Source organism: Onychostoma macrolepis, chromosome 16 (assembly GCF_012432095.1).
Source record: "Onychostoma macrolepis isolate SWU-2019 chromosome 16, ASM1243209v1, whole genome shotgun sequence".
Lineage (NCBI taxonomy): Eukaryota > Metazoa > Chordata > Actinopteri > Cypriniformes > Cyprinidae > Onychostoma > Onychostoma macrolepis.
In genome coordinates, this window is record NC_081170.1 from 14,324,897 (window position 1) to 14,341,805 (window position 16,909).

The 16,909-nt window shown below is 36.2% G+C and overlaps 1 protein-coding gene across 5 annotated transcripts in view; it reads right to left on the reverse strand.

Moving 5' to 3' along the window:
• Nucleotides 1–16,909, reverse strand: part of sema6e (sema domain, transmembrane domain (TM), and cytoplasmic domain, (semaphorin) 6E) — a 196,773-nt gene that overhangs the window by 130,648 nt on the left and 49,216 nt on the right. The window contains exon 1 of one of the 5 annotated variants that reach the window (XM_058745850.1): nt 11,462–11,680. The exons of the other annotated variants lie outside the window; for them this stretch is intronic. The gene's annotated coding sequence lies outside the window, so the exon portion shown is untranslated. Of the gene's footprint in view, nt 1–11,461; nt 11,681–16,909 lie in introns of those variants that run through there. 5 annotated transcript variants of the gene reach the window in all.

The following is a 16,909-nucleotide window of genomic DNA, read 5'->3' on the forward strand; positions in this document are numbered from 1 at the left end:
TCAAGTCTCAATTCTGGCCCCCATGTCCACAGCCAGGCCTAAAAATAACCCCCGTCTCTAAAAGAGCGTTTGCAGAAACATAGTGCAAGAGGGACGTCTGTTTCTAATCTGAAACTCGACAGAGTCCAAACCAAACCCAGGTTATCTGCACACGCTCACAGAAATTGGCTCAGACGTACAAAGCAGATACTGAGCTTTAAACCTTCAGATCGGCCTCTTTCTGAGAACTGCACGAGAATGCCTTCACAGTATCTACAAAGGTCATACTAGACTTTCTATTTATAGGGGGCTTGGAAATCGGAGGGATTCGAAAACGACACTAGTGGTCACGCTAAATGTACACTACAAAGCTCATGCTAAAACACACCTGAGGATGAATCATAAACACAACCCGGATGGCATGATGGTGCATTCTGTGCGACAGTAAATATACTTGCAGGGCTATCAGCAGGTACGACTGGTTGACTGGTGTCAAGACATGGAGTTTTATTAAAGGGACAAATCACCCCAAAATTTTATTCACCCTCATGTCGTTCCAAACCTGAATGAGTTTCTTTATGTTGAACATAAAGAAGATATTTTGAAGAACCAAACATTTGTTGGTCCCCATTGACTTCCACAGAAAGGTAAGAAATCAACTGTTTGATTACCAGCATTCTTCAAATTATCTTCTTTAATGTTCAACATAAAAAAAGAAACTCAAACAGGTTTAGAATGACATGAGAGTAAGTATACGATTACAAATTAATTTTTTGGGTGAACTATCCCTTTAAGGCAGAGATTAGCTGACAAGGCGCATTAATATAGAATTTAACAGATATGCAGGAGCAGTTGTGTGTGTGTGCATTGGCTAGTGTACAAAGATTTCAAATGGCTTATCCAATCAGAATTTAGAATCTAAAATAAAAAATATACATATTTTTAAATAATAGATTTAATGTTCAAGTGTTACATAATATGAAGCCATTTTTGCATGAATGCCAGACTTGATTTCTTATGAATAATCTTATCTTTTGCTTTGCATCCATTAAGTTCCAAATAAATCAAATGAAATGAGAACGCTTTCATTAATAACATATTTCACTGGATAATCCAAAACTAGGCATGTTTGTTTATTATATAAACCTTTTTGTTTTTTTCAGAATTCTCAATAAAACTACTATACTCACAGTCACACTTGAAAATTTCAATGTATTAGAAATAAAAACATCATTCTTTTCTCAGAACTATTTTTCTCGCTAGTACGTTAAATCCATTGGTCCCAAAGTGATTTATCAGTTGTATTATAATTCCCAGACAAACCTATGTGAACACAGTTTTAAAGTTATTTTTGTGTTTTAAAGTTATTTTGTGAATGCCAAGACATTCATGCATTTTCCATGCACATTTTCAAGGCTACTGCATTAATATATAATAAAAATATATTTTAAAATCGTATATACAATTACTTATACCAAGATACAAGGTTTTAGTAATGCCGCCTGCTCCAATGCACACACAAAATAAATTTCAACTTCTGCTGTGTTTTGCTGCTAGTCCTGTTTGAGTGACGGGTGGTGTTGCGCTACCTTGGGATTCCACGGCCTCTGTGAGAGGAAGAATCTCCTTATCTTCAGGCTGTAATTTCCTGCTCCGTTTCACTCTTTAGAGCCATAAAAATTTTCATTTTAAAAACATGCAGTGAGGCAGTCAAGTCATTTATCCAGCACTAACTCTGATGAGCGCATTTCAGATGCTCTTTATAGCTGCCTATAAAAGTTACAGCAAAACAAAACACAAACAAACCTGAAACACTCTTAAAAGACTCTTAAAGGTCATCGTCATGCCAATAATATAAAACACATATATAAAAGGCCTTTTTTCTTGCTTAGAGGCTGTCAATAATGCTGAACACCTGAGAATAAATGATTTTGCTCTGCTTTTGCTTTTTTGCTGTCTTGCTTGATGTTTGTGTCTCTCCATTTGTGAGTTCACATGCTCCCATTTTGGGAGTTTGAGAGCTTTGTGAACTTTTCAGAAACAATCAACAGTTCCAGCATTAATCCAAACACTGAGAATCAACAACCGACTAGTCGATTAGTGAGGCTTACGGTTTTATCTGTACCAATTAGGGATGGGTGATATACTGGTAGACACGATTAACTGGTAGAAATTTGCCAACCCTTAGAGATTTTGGACTATCATCTCTATCACGGTAACATGCTCACGTAAACTGCAATGTTTAAAAACGCATGTAAACAAGTTTAAAAACAATTGATTTTAAGCCGTCGAAATGCAATCAGCAGCAAAAGAGAACTCATTTCACTATATGAAGCATGTGAAGACAGTGCTCAGAGCACGGGAGTGTTGAACTAGTTGAGTTATTTTTGCCGCTTTATAGGCCTTGAACGGTTAAATACACACACTTCTATGTGTCAAAATGCCCATCTTTGCAAGTATCCTCATAAACACAGTAATCAAGGTCTTAAGTGAAAGCAAACAGCTGAGAAAGAAAACGTGTAACAGTATATTGGATCCAGGCAGCTCTTAATGTGACAGTAGTCTAATATTCCTGCTGTCTGTCATTCATATTAATCAAGCAACAAAATAGAGAAAATCTCTCGCTGCTCTTGACTGAACCACTTTTGTAACTTTAATAACAAGAAATATATATTTAATTTACAAAGTGAAGAATATGAAGCGTTTTTATACATTTGATACTTTATACAATGTATGTAGCATTTCTTATTTATTTTTTCTACTATAGTAGTTTTTTGTCCTATTGCTTGTAATTATTTTCTTATTCTTATTTAAATCACTGACTGTTTACTTGTCTTCAGTGAGCTCAAGTGGTACTTTTTTTTTTTTTTAGGCTATTAGTTTTTTTAGATATAGGCACTGGTGACAAAAATTATGAAATTTCTATGGTATCAAATTTTGATATCATAAATACCTAATTTAAAGCAAAAATAAATATACTGTGATATATATTGTTACTGTGAAATAAAATTACTCATATTGTGATATAAGATTTTGGTCATGTCACCCACCCAGGGGCGACGTTTCCGTATGGCCCAGTCAGGTGCTGTGAAAAAATTATCCAAACTTGAATCTATTATAATTCGTTATAATTATTTTAAATCAGAGGGTTTTAAAAATAGTTAACCAATGATAAGCATTAAGAAGAGCTTGTCAGTAAAACTTCGTAACGCCATTGGATCATCAAACTCTCAGCGAAACCTCGTAACTTCACCCCGCCTCTATTCAGACTGACGCGCCGCGCACAGCCTGGAGACAGATCTCCGCTTTTTCGCAATGAAAGGGCAAATAAATAATTTATGTTTAAATAGTACAGCGTTTTCTTTACGTAAACACTATGTCTGTAAAGGATAATGTTTTTGTGTCTTTAAAGAGCAAAGAAGAATTAGGTTATTTGCCGTCTAGCCAATATACTTGTGTAAGTTTTAAATATCCTGTGCATAAGCGCTTCATTTGAGATTTTGGCCAAGCGTATTAAACAAAAAGAAAAACTAAGCGCCCAATTAGCTACAATCAACGTTATATAACCTGTAAAAGTTGATGAAAGCATGTAATGCACTTGCTGCCTCAGATAACAAACAGTTACAGCCGTAAAACACTCCATCTCTGTCATTCTCTGGTCAAAAACATTGTTAACTCCATTTGAGCTTGATTTTCATATAATGTTAAGAGCAAGTGTCTGATACAATACCAACGCTAACGACGCGGAGTTGTTTAATTATTTGATATGCTAAAGATTACATTTAAAATTTATTAAATTATAAGTGTTATTCAGATTAATTTTAAGTGAGCATTAGATGACGGATGTAAGGCTACTTCGGAGTAAAATTAACACGCACAATGAAATACCTAACCCCAAACAATATAAAAAAACATCACAATATTGGATATATTTTATTTATTTGCAATAAAATTCCCTCTTGGACAAGCGTCTTTAAATTAATCCTGCCACATTCACAGAGAAAAATCTGCTCCCCTTCTGTTGTGCTCACTCTAGCCATTTTTGGACATAATAACCAGTCTTATGTAAACAGCCCCTAAGAAACCCGTCCAATAATCCATCAGGTGAACCTGAAAACAGTCTAATTACCCAGGGCTTCCAGTTCAGGTAACCCACGAACTAGTTGATTTAAAAAATGTGTAGTTTTGCACATTCCCAGGAGGAAACCACTCACTCTTCAAATCAGATTCCATCCTCTAAATTCATTAGAGGGTGATGAAAGCAACATAAATGGCTGCATAATAACCTATATCAGATTATCCATGTGTGAACAATGCTTTATCTTCCACCACAAGTGGGAAGAATGGTTAACATTACGTCCTTCCCGAGGCATTCTGGGAAATAAACATATTATAAAAGAGCCTTGAGAGTTTAAAACCAGATTAGAAAGTTGAAGGCTCACAACAATTCCAGCACAAGCAGGTAATCAATGCAGCAGGAAGAGTTGTTCCATTATAAAGTGATTAAGAGATCATTTAAAGCACAATCTGGAGCAACCCCAAGCCCACCACCCTGGAGTGAGACAATCAATAACCTGTATGTATGGAGAACAGTAATTAAAACAGAGAGCTGCAGTTCGCATTGCAGGTTGGGGTGGGAGAACGAGAGGGGGGTGGCGGCAGCTTCGGATGGCGGTTTGGGGAGGAAAGCCCGTGGATGTGAGCTCAGCTTTGAATTCTAGCATACCAATGTGATGAGTACAAAAAGGTGTCTGTGTGGAGTCTGGAGGCTGAGGATATGGTTGAATATTCAAATGAGGTGAACGGGGTAATCATGACTCTATAATCAGGTGGAGAGAAGAGTCGCTAGAAAAAAGAAATAAAAACAATGACACACTTCAGCGATTTCACACGGTTATCACTCAGTCTCCATTTAGCTCTCATTACTCAGCTAGCCTTACATTCTTAAAGATGACAGTTTGTGTAGGCAGCAACTTCTTTCCTCATGAATCACAATGTGTGCGTGAGTACGTGATCAACATGGTGTATTTGTTTTCACAGAACTGACAAAAGAAATGTAATGATATTCATTAAATTTACAAGGTCAAATTTTGACAGCTAATAAAAGACAATATGGGTTTATAACTTCGTTTTAATGAAGGATGCACAATATATTGGTCATCCTCATTTGATTTAGTATTGGTTTTTATATTTGTTTGTGCATACTTGCACAAATTTAATTTCCAAAATACCTTTGTTGTCTTCTAATACTCACTGAAAGTATTTAAAGACTAAGACTATTTAATGTAATATTAAGCAAATCTCATTATGATCCATTTTTCTTAGTGTGTATTATAATGTTCTGACATCCAAATTTACTATAGCATTTAGGATGATTGATTTTAGTTTTTAGCACTTTATGTTTAAATTATATACCATCGAAAAACAAAATAAAATATAGCCTTTTTTATGTCAGTCATTTATCAGTTCAGCCAGTTCAGAATTGTATTATTGGTACATTTGTATAATTAATAATTAATTAAACAAATAAAAACATAAAAGAACATATTATTCCTGTAATTCCTATAATCTCCATCTAAGTGACAACAGCTTTTGACAGGAGAAACACAATCGCTGTCATATTTATTTTGACATGAAAGCCATCAAAGCAATAAAAAAGTCGCTTTGGACCTCATCAGACATCTGTTAGTGATGAGGATTTTTAAATCCACTTTGTCTTACCTACATGCAACTCATTACAAGCATGGAAATGAATGAAACATCCTCTGTAGTGAACAAAGCTGTTGTACTCAGCAAGTGATCTGCCTTTCCTTTTTCTGCGTTTAATCTCTCTTAATTTGCAAACATATCTCTGTCTTTGTGTAGTGTCTGGACACACTCCATCTCAGCGTGCTTTGCAGGAGTGGCCAGTTCTCTGTCTCTCTCCATCTGTGGCTGCTGTGGTTCTGCGCGTGATGTTTGACAAGAGGTTAAAGTTTCAGAAAAATGGCTTACAAAGCTGCTGGAAGCCAGGCAGGCTGTCCAAGGGCAGAAGGGAGCTGAGGGCTGAGGCCTGTAACTCGTCCAAAGTGACGTCCAACACACACTCGTCCTCTCTCAGTTTGCATCACTCTTTTTATTTTTTACTGGGTTCAGTGCTTACTCGCCCAGGCTTTACAGCCCAGTGCTAGCTCTTCTAGTAGTGACAGTACGTGCCTCAACTGACACCTCCAATGATTGGCCATTTTGCCCAGCTACACCACCATCAACATTGTGCATTTTAAAATAAATAAATAAACATCGACACACATATCTACACATTTTCAGACAAGGACCAACCAATTTATGCCACAATGAAAACTGAATTTCCTCTAAAACTGAACTGCCCATATTATTTTCTGGACTCTACAATGGAAAAAACAGGGTCCTTATGTACTATAAAGCTTTGCATAAAAAGTGTTTGTACACACAAAAAGCTTCAGATTTGTAAAACTATACACCAGAGCCTACACAAAATGCAAAATCTTGCTGACATGGCCAGATCCCCACCCTGACTTTTGCCCAAAGCAACTATATACAATATGGAGCTTACAACACCTAGTTTTACTATGCATAACCTCATCTGCATATAACTTCCATATGCAAATTTACAACCACGTAATGCTACAGTGTTTAACAGTAAAAAATACAGACGATAAATGTTGTGCCCATATTGCACATAATAATGCCAAGTTTATTTTTTATTCTGATATTTGCGTGGAAATTTGCGAACACATTTCAATGTCTATTTTGTGCATAAGCAACATTTATACACCAGTCCCCTGGTCTTTTAGGATTTATTTGTTTCCTATACAAAGGTATTATGGCTCCCAATTTGAACATTTACAATGAATTTTCCTGAAATTAACATTACCCATTTAATTTCTTATCAATACAACTTATTGACTCCTTAAACAGGGTATGTTAAGTTTTGTTCAGACATTTGCTGGAGAACTGGAAATCTAAAGTCACAAAATATATGCAATGATAATTTTACTACTACATGGGCAATGAATCATTGACAGACAGAAACGTCCTGCATATCCCAAAATTCAGCCATGTCACAGCCTGCCACTAAGGTTTTTTTTGTGCCACTAAGATTTTTACTGTCCCAATCTGGCCACCCCATTAAAAATATCCTGGAGGCATCGCAGCCTGCCTCAAGACTAGAATAAGAATAGAACTGGTACTTGGACTCTGCTGAAGATTTCAACAGAATTACCTTAAGTGTGAATGTGTGACAAATTAGAATCATCGACCACCAACAACTTGATAACAGAGTTTAGCACAATGATGCCATTGATTACGGTAGATTAAGGAGGCCTGGCAGACATGCCACAAGCTCTCAGCTGGAATCTCAAACCTGTAGGGCTATTATAGGGCATTTGTATATAACGCCAGGACTTGCAACTTCTGTAGATGCTCATAATAGCTGGAACGCCACAAGTTGTACCCACCCAGAGAGAGGAGGCCAGGTTTGAAGGCCAAGGCCCACTGATCGCGCTGCCATGCTGGGGCTGGTTGCCCCCGCAAGAGGGCTGCGTAATGGATGATGCTGAGGCCCTTGGTCTGACAGGTAATAATTCACTCCCCAGGGGTACGAGACCCCTCACTGGACTAAGGCAGCCAGGCAGGAACAACAGCTCTCATTCCACTGCACCCCAACAGCCTCGTAACTCTCCTCTCCAGGTGCATCTTCCAGCTATTGGCTACCCTGTTGCTACGGGTTACAACAATCAACATGAAATATGAGGGGCCATTATAGTGCAGAGTGAACTCCCCAGAGTAACTAATTGAAAGTGATCCATTGTGTCTCACAGCCGGTCCAGAACAGGTACACTGTGGTTGTTTAGTCCGCATTCAAATGTAGAGAATGAATTGACTTGCATTTGTTCCATTCTAGAGTTTCAATCCATCATAAAAATGGCTATGAATAACTAAAGCAGGGTAACAAGTCTCCAAAGTAAATTGTCCTCATCTGATGAAATGGGTGAGGGGGGGGGACAACAACGGTAGATGATGGCTTTGATCCAAATGTAGCACCGAGGCTATTTTAGCTCTCATTACCCTAAGAGCCATTAGGAGCGCACAGCCATCCACTGCGCACGGCTAGCGTAACATCATTTGTGGAAAAACTACAGCAATGGAAATTGGAAATAAAATTACACCCAGGCTATATGCATCATTACCCTACCTAGAGGCAACCACGATGGGCTAAGACAAAACTAGAGGTAAATTTAAAGGGAAAATGCCTCCTGTGTCCTGTACATGTCTGACTATCAAAGATCTCCTTCTAGACGAGCAGGTTAATGATTACAGAGGATCATTAGGGTTTTAACCAGGCTTTTAACTAAAACAAGGACTAGAGATATCTGTACCTGTGCTCATTCCAAATGTATCTGGCTGCCAAATTGTTTTGCTCCAAAATGATAGTTAAATGATTGAGAACTATTCTCGGTAAAATAGCCAAAGCAATCTGCGAGCAAAATGCAGCTTCCGGCAATTTCACGTTTCATGTACTCTTTCCTTGGTCACAACATGTTCAAAAATGACAGAGTCTTTTTGTATACAGCTTGAACAGATGTGACTTAAAGGCACAGTTCATCCAAAAATGAAAATTCTATCATTAACTTTCAGTCTTTTGTAGAACACAAAAGAAAATAATGTATCTTTTTTGTACATACAATTAAAGTCAGTTGGGGTCAAATGCTGTTTGTACTCTGACGTTCTTGCACATTCAGCAGAAGAAAAATATCATGCTGGCTTGGAATGAAATGAAATAAGGGTGAGTAAATGATGACAGAATGTTCTTTTTTAAAACTAGCCTTTTAAAAGGAAGAAGAACACATTTTCCACAGAACAGCAAGTGAGCGTTGACCTCCAGCAATTCAAAAGCCAGCACAGTATATTCAAGGGTAATTGTAACACAAACAATATCTAATAGTCTTAAAATCAGCGAAGTAAAGCAGAGAGAAAAGCTATTTAAGTGGAAAACATCACACTCTCTGACTGTATTCATAATACTGGAACCCATTAAAATTATACGTGGGTCACTTCAGAATTACTGGTTGAATATTTTAAGTGCACTTATATTGCAATTATGGACCAAACCTACTTATTAAATAACAATTATCAAAGGTTTTTTTTTTTTTTTTTTTTTTTTAAGAAAGAAAGAAATACCACAGGAAAATGTCTAATGATAGCTCAGCGAGCTATTCATTATTCAATAACACTTAGATGATACAAGGCAACCTCGGGGTAGATGCCAGAAATATACCTCCAGCACCCGGAGGGATGAACCCTTCAAGCTACTCTTAGCCTTGCTTACGGTTGAATTTTATCAGGAACAAAAGCATTTTAAGAAATCTAAAGCAGGGTCAAACAGTAAACAGCACTTGGAGCAAAAACATCACTGAAAGTGACAAAAAACTAAACGTTGGGGCAAAAATTACTGATCTATAACAAAGGGACTAGTAATGTACTCAAGCAAAGCATTTGTGTTATGATATGTACAGATATTACAGATGCTTTTCTTTGTATTTGATACTAATTTGATAGGTGACAGCAATAATTGTTCAGAATGACAATTTATTTCTATTGATTGATGCATGTAATGGACATAAACGGGTGACATATAGTCAGTTTTATAGAGCTGCAAAACAATACACCCTCATAATAGATGAAAATAACCCTGGAAATCAATTCCAGTGGTCAATATTGTCCTTTAAAAAAAAAATTCTGACAGTGCTATGAAAAGCATATAACTGTTCTATCTGGGTAAATTATGAGGTCTTCTTGTTATTTTAACCAAAGCCAACATTTAAACTTACAGTACTAATTACTGCTCCGTCAAAAGCCATAACTATTAACAAAGTCAAAAGGATCACTGACTGACACGACTGCTTTTGAAACGCTCACGCTTATTTATTTGTGCGCGTGCCCTCTGAAGAGAGCTTGCTCGCGCACTCGACAGCGCGGTCAAATGCACTTCTCCTTTAAAATGCAGGTCTTGCCAAGATATTAGACACAGTCAGCTTTGTCTTAAGTGAACGTTCACAGACAGAATGAAAAAAAATATTTCATATGTCAAAACAGATCTGTGCATTAGGTCCTGCAGTGTAAATGCAGGCTAAACCTCCCGCAGTCCATTATGTCATTAATAACATTCAAACAATATTGGCAGGGAAAAAAGAAAATCACTCCCTCACTGCTCTCATCTGGATAACTTTAAGCTTTAGCTTTAATAAGCCCTCTAGAGTTAGATACTGGAAAACGTCAAGCACTCTTTGTTCCTAATGCGTTTCTTTGTTCTCTTCATTTTATTACCGTTTACTTGTCTTACCGAAGCAATGTGTACTTAACTGAAAAATAGACGAAGGTTATATGCCACTACATTATTTAAGCATTCATTTACACTTTTAAATTAGTTAGTTTAATAGTTAGGAGTGTGCTGAACAGCAAAGCAGCTTTGCTGTAATATCGAGAATAGTAAAATGTAACTAATGCTACCGACTAATGAAATGTTGTTTCGTGACAATAACAGTTGTTTCAAAAACTGATGTTTCGGATTATCCACAGCTGTCGTCAAAAAAAAAAAAAAAAAAACGACATAAATATGCTTGAATATCCCATATTTATTTATTTTTTTACCATAATTGTTTAGTGGAAACAATCATTTTTAATTTAATTTCTGCCCTATCATCACGGTAAATATCCGTAAACGTAATTAATTCGCCGCCACACAGCTGGTAAAGGTGCGCAACACGCTGAATGAATACTGCACTCTCAGCTCTGTGCCCAAGGCCAAACTCCTCCAAAACCACCGATCAGCAGTCCAAAACCAGCCTGCCCATCTTTTTGGACCAGGATATACGGCTTCCTCTTTATATTCTACTGTTCCAGCTCACTAGTGCAGCGCTTGTTATCTAAACAACAGAACGCTTTCGTGCAGAGCTTGTAAGCGCAGACACGATAAGTGTTTCACGTGCAAACACTAGTCTAACCAGTACAGGTTAAACTGGAAAACGGAAATACTTCACGTGTCATCATGTTTCTCATCAACATGACCAACGTGTGTTCTATGTTGTCAACAACTGTATCACAGCATTAGTGGACAACCAACCCAGTGGTTTTGATTTCCATGAGCCAAGAAGACCAATGCCTTGCGTAGCCTATACACGTTTGAAGAACACCTAAAACGTGCAGAACTAAGAATATGACTAGTAAATCAGATCAGAACCGCATTGTCTGTAGCAATAAATGCTGCTGCCTTCATGTCGCCACTGACTGCAATATTGACCGACCTGAAACGATACCTGCTTATTTTCCCTCAAACTGGGCAAAATATCGCAGTGTGTTTCCATCCTATCCAAACTTCGCTGACTGTCACGGCCAGAGTTCAAATCATATAAAGCGACACGAAGAAAAAAAAACTTCTTACAAAGGAGAAAACCAGCTCATTTACCTTTGCTTCCCTTTTTAATTTTCCTTTGTGCTCGTGCAGAGGGATGATTCCTTGCAGACGCAAAGCTCGTCCGTATTAAAACACAGACGAAACGGAAAAGCAGGTTGTTTTTTTAGTGTTCCCTCAATTGGTTCGTTGTGTTCATTAATCGCATTGGTAAGAGCGGAGCACCCCTTGGCACACACAGTTGACACACGCCTATGAAAAAGCAAGACTGCGCTAAAACTCTATTACATTGTGAACGATCGCTCCCAAACCACGCCCCTGGCTTTCGAGTGACAGGTCGCTTGCCCAATCAGGATCCGCTGAAGTGTTTTGGATGGTGCTCTTTAAAAGTTTCTCATAATCCCCGCCCAAAACGTGAACTGTTTGAACTGTAGATCCTTTTACATGACTAATAGTCCATTACATGTCCAAAACAGCTGGCCAGAAAAGAGCCTGATGGCCAATAGCATATGAGGTAATTGCATTTAGAATTACCTCATAAAATGAAGGGGTGTGTTCCAATATGGGGATTTGTAACTTTTAATAAAAAAACATTTTATTAAGAGATAATATTTTCCTCTGCATTCATTTTTACAGGAATTTTGTATCTTGTTTTCCTAACCACAAAACAACTGTGTTGACAATTTAGTATGTCAGATATTTAAAATAAGCCAATTTAAATAAATTCTCAGCATAGAACAATTTCTGGCTGTTACTCATTAATTCAGATCAACATCACATACAAAGATAATTATAAATAATTCACAAAATCTCATAACATAAACGCTCTGCTAGAAAACATTTTACAAATCTGGCTTAAAATACAATATTATGAATTACTAAAAAAATATGTAAAAACTAATATATATATATATATATATATATATTAGGGGTGTAATGGTACACAAATATGACAGTTCGGTATACCTCGGTTTTAACGTCATGGTTCGGTATGATTTAGGTACAGCAGGGGGAAAACTAAACTTTTTTTTTTTGATAAACAGTGGTTTACTGAATAAGTTGCTCTTCATTTAAATACATTCAGTTATACACTGATAAAAATGATTTTGAAGTAAATACTACAGAAAAACAAATGTAGTTTCTACATTAAATAATTTAGTTCAGGCAAGAATTTAAATAAAAGAGTAAACTCAATATTAGTACTCAATTTAAGCTTGTAGAATTTAAAGTTTGAACTTATAAGTATATTTTACATGGATTTGTTTGTTATTTTTACAAATATTGTTTAAGTAAATAGCAAGGTCATGATCGTTGTTCCCATCATGCACTTGGGCATGAATAATTAATAAGGTATTTTGGTAACACTTTAGAATAGGGAACACTTATTAACTATTAACTATGACTTTTCCCTCAAAAAACTCCTAATTTGCTGCTTATTAATAGTTAGTAAGGTAGTTGTTAAGTTTAGGTATTGGGTAGGATTAGGGATGTAGAATAAGGTCATGTAGAATAAGGCATTAATATGTGCTTAATTACTACTAATAAATGGCAAATATTCTATTATTATGCATGCTAATTAGCAACTACTTAAGAGACCCTAAAATAAAGTGTTACCGGTATTTTTATTTATTTTATTTTTTTGCTGTTTTCAAGATGTATTTAGGTTGTTTTGTGGTTGCTTTTGTTGTTAGGTTAAGTAGCTTGCTGTTTTGTGACATCTGGAGTTAATTTTTTACTCAAAATGACTCATTCATACTCAAACACTATTCACTGATTGTCACCGTCATTGTGTATAATGTATTCAGGTCACTGTGTTCATTCAGTTAATAACTGTATTGAGTCAACATATTACCTTAAAATGAATAACGAGCAGCCTACTTGCTTACATACGTGCTTGTAACTTAAACACATGCTTTATAGGCATTTTTTTTTTCAGTGCTATGTTGTTTGAGTAAAGTTTACAAACCGTGACTGAGTGAAATGTACTGGAGTATTGTAGGGTAAACTTAAAATAATTAAGTAGAAATTACGCATCAAACTCTACCTGGCCACGTTAAATTTACTTATTTCCTTTACTAATTTTAGATAACTTAGTTAAGTATATTTTACTTAATTCCGCATTTAAATTTTACTTAAAAAATATTAGTGCAAAAACTTGCAAAATAAAGTAAATTGAACTTCTTATTTTTTTCAGTGTAGTTTAAATTTCCTTAGTGATAAGAAATAGTTCTAGTGACCTTTAATTTGGAGCAAGAGAAACTGGGGGAGTAACTTTTTTTGTGTCAGACGTGTCACTTTGCTCACATCTGATTGATCCAATTTCAGTTTGAGATCTCTAACTCAGAACATAACCTGCCCCAGTCAGAGCAGGTTAGCCGTGGAGTGTAAGTTACTATGGCAGTGAACATAGCTAAAAGCCAAGCCACTTTCATGGTACCTAAAACCCAGGATTGGTGCAAACTAAATTGATACTTACCTGGCTAGCCAGCTAATCCGGCTTCATGGTACAGGCCCCTGCTGAGGTAAATGAAATGTTTATTCGCATTAAAACTAGTTCAGTCATGACAACTCTTGGAAAAGTTTAGCATGATGGATATGACAGTGTTAATGTATTTGGTCTTGGCGGAATAGATCTGCTACACTGCTGCTGAATTGCTGCTGCTGTTGGTTATTGCTGTAGTTGTAGATTATTGCTGCTGCAAGCAAGTACAGGAACTTGCTACTGCCAATGCTTATGGCGATACACTGCTGTGAGTATTTAAGACATACTGCTGCTGCACAATAGCATGTAAAATAACCTGTGGCAGATCTATACAGGTGGAGCTGGGGAAGGTGGAGGGCTTCAGAGAACTCTGAAAGCACTGCAGGAATCTCAGTGGATACTAGCCAGCCATATAAATGCGAGGCATTCAGCTCATTGGCTACATATTCAGCATGAACCAATCAGCTTGTGCCAAGTCGTTTAACTCTCTGAATATCATCAGTTACGTTAACAACCCATCAGCTTGCGCCATCTAGAGTTTCATTATTGAACTATTTATTAGTACAGAGGAAGGAATGATCGCGTTCACTCGCGCTCTGCTCTGCCGCGCGTCACGGCTCAGACAGGGGAACCGGAGCTGATCGCGGCTGCTCCAGTCAATGCTTGTGTTGGTTTTATACCAGCACGTTTCTGAACCGTCCCAGAAGCGGCTCTCCAAGGCGTTTATACAGCGATCGGGGGATCTGTCATGCCACATCAAAGACTGTCAAAACGCCATTTATTATTTGAATTTCCTGAAAAAATAAAATAAAAACAATACTGTATTCGTTCAGTACACATGCATCCCGAACTGAAAGATCCGTACCCAAATGCTTCGGTACATGTACCTAATATATATTTAGGGGTGTAACGGTACACGTACTGAAACGGTTCACGGGGAAAATTCCAAATGGAAGTGATCATCCCTATCCCCTTGGAGTGGGGACTTTGGAGTGAACAGGGCACTTGCGTGCCATTATGTAGCCGTTTGGAATGCACTTGGCAAAGGGAGAGACGTAATTTCCTCATTATCTTCAGCTGGGATGTTCCCATGACAACGCAGCACGGTGTGAGTCAGCAGATTCGCTAACGGACACCGGCATTAAAAAATATAGGCTACATTTTATATTTTAAAAAGTTTTGATACATATTAGCTTTTATATATTATATAGCCAAAAACTTTAAAAAACGTTTTAAAATATAAAATGTATGTTCATTTGCAACATGCTAACAACTCTAAAAAGACATTTATGCCATTAAAACAGCGACATCTGCTGACAGACATCGTGCTGTGTTGTAATGGGAGCATGTAAAAAAAAAATGCTTTATTGATTCAATGCTGCAAGAACAAGAGGTATTACCAAAGACTATATAAAACTAAAGAGTTTTTGGTATTACTTATTCACATGATCAAAATAACATTAGCTGCTAGAGAGAGAGAGAGAGAAAAAAGAGAGAGAAAAGGAAGAAAATTAAGTAGATTTCAATGCTTTCAGAGCATTACATGTTTTCAATGCTGTTTTGTTTTTTGTTTGTTCCAAGAGATTTACATATAATTTAAAGTCATTTATAAAATGTGCAAAATTTGGTTTACATTGAGCCCACTTCTTTTTATGTATATGGAATTTTCCTAACAAAATAAAACAAATGTATAATATGTTGTTCTTCACAATTCAAATTTTCGTTTTCTGTATAAATTTTTTTTTTACAAATATACAAATTTCTATCATACACTCCATTTTTCTGTTAATATAGAATTCCAAATCCTTCCAAAATAATCTTGAGTAAATACAATGGAAAAAAAAAAGATGCAAAATAGTTTATTTTTCTTGACCACAAAATTCACAGGTATACAAAATATTGAGCTTAAATCTTTCCAAAACATGCTTAGCAGGATAAATTCTATGAAGTATTTTGCAAGACACTTCCTTAATCTTTTATTGATACAAAACTTATTTGGCAGTTTCCATGCTTTAACCCAAGAGATATTACCAAATAAAGAAGACCAAATCTTGCTGCCTGTAAGGACACAAAACAAAGAGCATTCCTTATAATCTTATTGCTACATTGTTGTCTTAAAACATAAACATTTTCGATGAAAATGTTTCCACAAGGATTAACCATGCTGATTTCTTCTGAGTTACAGTTTTTTAAAAGTAACATCACACTTTTTGGAAAAAAATTGCAAAACAAAAAATAGCAAATTCTCTTGGTTTAACTGGTAATTGAAATTTCTGAAGAACAAATACCTATGGGAATTAACTAACGGTCTTACTAAAAGAATACCTTCCTTGAACCAAGTATGATAGAATAAAGATTTGTTTTTAAATAATATGTCCTTGTTATTCCATATTCCAATAGTTGTGAGGTGAAAAATTGTGCTTATACACCAATTTCCAAGCTAATAGGGCTTGTCTGTGAAAACCGGCCAATTTAACAGGAATTTTGTCAACAGAAAAATTACATTTCAACAAAAAGTCTATGCCTCCAAGAGTATTACATATATAATTAGGAAAAGCATTCCAAGGACTTTCTCTATTCTTCATAAACCCTATCAACCATTTAATTTTAAAAGTGTCATTGAAAGTATTATAATCTAAGACCTCCAGTCCCCCTTGCTCTTTAGGATTACAAATTACCTCCTTTTTTAAATAATGTGTTTTTTTCCCCTCCAAATAAAGTTATAAAGAATCTGACCTAGATCTTTAATAGTCTTGGGAGGCACCTCTAACGATGATGACGTATAGACCGATCTAGATATACCTTCCACCTTTGACAATAATACCCTCCCAAATATCAAGATGTCCCTCATTAACCACAAATTACATTTCTTTTTAGTTTTCTCAATAATTGGTTCAAAATTTAAAATTGTGATTACAAATTATTACACCTAAATATGTTAATTTATGTTTAACTGGAATGTTCTCTATTTCTGAAGAGGAGCGATCTTTGAGCGGAAATAATACAGATTTATCTAGATT